We start from the raw sequence: 3566 nt of genomic DNA on the forward strand, positions 1-3566 counted from the left end.
CTCTCTCTCTCTCTCTCTCTCTCTCTCTCTCTCTCTCCCTTTCTCTCTCTTTGTGAACTATGATTATAATATATCTAACCTTCACGCGTGTTTCCAAGCTCTTCCAAAATTTCCTTTGCAATAAAAATGTCTGGTTGTAGCTCTTCGTATCCTGATGATTCACACTCGTCTACAAGTCTTTCTAATCTTGGTTTATTCTTGTGTTTTATCGCCGTGCGAATTTGACTTTGCAGGTTTTTGAGAGTATTTCCTTTTGGTGTTAGATATGCATTAATAATAATGATCACAAACAAGTGAAAACTAGAACCTATTTAACAATACTTCAATTCTGCGTTATCATCTAATATAATTAGATTTAATGTAAAACGCTTACTTTATTCTCGACTTAAGATAATATTTAGGTTTTTAATATATATCTATATCTATCAATCAATAAATATACACACACACACTTATATGTCTGTGTTTGTGTGTGTGTATGTGTGTGTATGTGTGTGTGTATGTGTGTGTGTGTGTGTGTGTGTGTGTGTGTGTGTGTGTGTGTGTGTGTGTGTGTGTGTGTGTGTAGGTGTGAATGTTATGGACGAATCGAAGCTTTGTTTCAATTCACTTCTGAAGATATTACTTGAAGAGAAGCTCTTCGTTGATACAACGATTACTTTGCAGATTACCAATTTTCCTTTTCGCATAACTGCTTACCTAACCTATATTAAATTACAACAAATTTCATTCAAAATATTTGGAGAAACGGAATTTATACAAAACTAATTGTATAGAGTAATTGCAAATATATAATCTCGACTATACGTGGCGAGCTTTCACTTGTTTAGCATACGCCGGATACATTTTCAAATTTTCACGATTTCACAAATGATTGGACCTAACTTTTGAAAAATGTTTCAGGCTATCTATCACCTACTACCTAAATTAAAATTAGTTCATGTAAATGTATTTTAAGTTGATGTCTGAAATATTTCAGATACTCTAAACTTACTGAATTTAATCCCCACTTGCTTTAACTGCAAAACAACTTTTTCAGTTCAGCGAAATTTAACGCAAATTTATTATATATTTTACAATTAGTTACAAAGTTACTGGTTAAAAACGAGTACAGAAAGTTTATTTTAAAACGAAGGGTGTTTTCCTTAAATTCTATACTGATGCTGTGTTCAGATATCAAATACAATTAGAAATTTGCGATATTATATTGGAAAATAGCATCATACATTTATAACTGATCAATGACTAAGTTGGTAACGAACCTCTCAGGTTATTTTTCAAGTTCTCCAATGTTTCTTGAGCAGCGTCTATATGAGAATCAAGTTCTGCAAAACCACTACTTTTGCATTCATTTATTGCTTGTTCCAAAAAGTTTACATCTTTTTTCTTTAAAGCAGTTTCCAAATCTTTTCGTAGCGAATCAGGAGTTTTAATTCCTGACAACAAAAAGAAACTCAAAACTTTATAAGTAGTGACTTTTAATGCTTGGAATAAACAGAATCAATTATAAATTGATGAAATATAAAATGCTTTAAACTGGTATGTAGTAACATTTCATATAATCATACACTTGAGTTTTTCCCTTTATCTGTTAAAGTGAACGTGGAACTAGTCTTTTATTGAAACATACGAACGTATAAAAAAAACTGGTACTCCTTCGGAGACGACGACAAGGGTTCCAGTTGATCCGATCAACGGAACAGTTTGCTCGTGAAATTAACATGCAAGTTGCTGAGCACTACACAGGCACGTTCACTCTTGATGTAGTTCTCGTTCTCAAGGAGATTCAGTGTGACGCAGAATGTGCCAAAGCTGGTCCTTTGAAATACAGTTACTACTCTGAAATAAAGTGTCTTACTCAATAAACACAACACGTCGCTGTGAACTGAACTCACGATCTTATGCAGAATACGCTAACCACTAAGCCACGCTCTTTCACTACAAACGTATAACTATAATGAAAACGGTATTTTGGAAGACTTTTATGCACGTTGTGTGTGTGTGTGTGCGTGTGCGTGTGCGTGTGCGTGTGCGTGTGCGCGCGCCCATGTGTTTATATCTATAGTAAAAACAATTTAGCACAGACCGAAGAATTACTCAATACTTTTTGTGGGATACACATTTATTATACTTTTACAAGAAGAGGGGTGACTTCGAAGTTTTGGCCTGGTAGCCTTCGTTGGATTATGGTACACTTTATTTTGGTTTTACATAGTATCTGGCAAGTTGTTTTCTTCTGAAGTAGGTAGAGCTATATGTGATGATAATTGTCTATGTACGTCTGGGAGGTAGGAGTACAGGTGGGCTGAAAGAGGAGGATATAAGACACGTATGTTTGTAAGGTCAGTGTTTCTTTTGGGAACCCTAAGACACAACGATAACCAAATGTGTATAGTAACAACCCCATGACCTGAATCTAATACACCTAAACTGAGTACACCTGATAACAAAGTTTTATACGATTGACTGAACTCTGAAACATTTCATAGTATGATATCTTTCCATCAACACTTGCAACAAACATATTGGCTTCTTGCCCTGTTGTATCACCCACCACCAATGAATCAGCTTCCCTGACGTACATACACAAAACATAATTATCATTCCACGTAGCTCCACCTACCTCGGAAAAACAATTTACCAAAGACTCACCTTTTGCACTAGGACATTTGAGAGTAAGATGTGACCTGTAACTTTTCAAGTCAGACTTGAATTAAGGTTGATTACAGAGGAAAGAGCATTTGTCCATCCTGACCTAATTTAGATAATAAAGATATAAATACGGAACCCCAGAGCGGTTCTCCTTCTTTGGTCGCTAGGCCCCTGATCAAAGGGCAACTATTTTTCTCCCTTCACTTATGGCTTATAAACGCGTGACAATACAGCTCTTACTCTTTCTAATTGTCTGACTCTCTTCAACTCCCTCTAGTAGTCAATCATAGATGAATTTCACTACCTACAGAATGGATAGCAGAACAATAAATAACGTGTACAACTACAATCCAAAGTGGTATCTTGCGTTGTAATGATGGTTGTAACGAAAATAAAGGACCATTTCAACTAACTAACATTTTTCTTCCTTCATTTATTTGCAACATATCTCCGTTACAAAGATATACACATATAGTCAAATCAAAAAGTTTAAGATGGAAAAAAAAGGGATGTGATGTTTCCAGCATGGCTCTTCGTCAAGAATAGAAGGAAAAAGACTTGAGAGAAGGAAAAGAATAGTCCGAGAGAAAAACGTGTGTCGTTACATGGCGGAAAAATAACTGACCGAAAGTAGAGAGATATAGAGAAAGTGGTTTTTGAGGGTAGGAGAGTGTGAAGACAGTAAATGTGTGTGTGTGTGGTAGTATTTGTATGCGTATATGTTTGTGTTTATGTGAATATATGTGTGAGGAAATGGAGCAAACGGGTGGGTAATAGTAGTTAAATTTAGTGATCGAAAAGCAATATGACGTGTGTGTGAGTGCGTTGGTATTGGTGTGTGCCTATGCGTTTGTGGGCGTATGTATGTATGTGTGTGTGTGTGTGTGTGTGTGTGTGTGTGTGTGTGTGTGTGT

The 3566-nt window shown here is 35.9% G+C and overlaps 1 protein-coding gene across 1 annotated transcript in view; it reads right to left on the reverse strand.

The window, feature by feature from the left end:
* The window catches only part of LOC106876157 (uncharacterized), a 183111-nt gene extending 181611 nt beyond the window's left edge, over positions 1-1500 (reverse strand). Inside the window, exons 1-2 of the mRNA XM_052969507.1 lie at positions 1263-1500; positions 80-250 (exon numbers count right to left, since the gene is read on the reverse strand). The gene's annotated coding sequence lies outside the window, so the exon portion shown is untranslated. The remainder of the gene's footprint in view (positions 1-79; positions 251-1262) is intronic.
* Between the last annotated feature and the right edge of the window lie 2066 nt (positions 1501-3566).

The sequence above is a fragment of the Octopus bimaculoides genome, chromosome 7 (genome assembly GCF_001194135.2).
Source record: "Octopus bimaculoides isolate UCB-OBI-ISO-001 chromosome 7, ASM119413v2, whole genome shotgun sequence".
Lineage (NCBI taxonomy): Eukaryota > Metazoa > Mollusca > Cephalopoda > Octopoda > Octopodidae > Octopus > Octopus bimaculoides.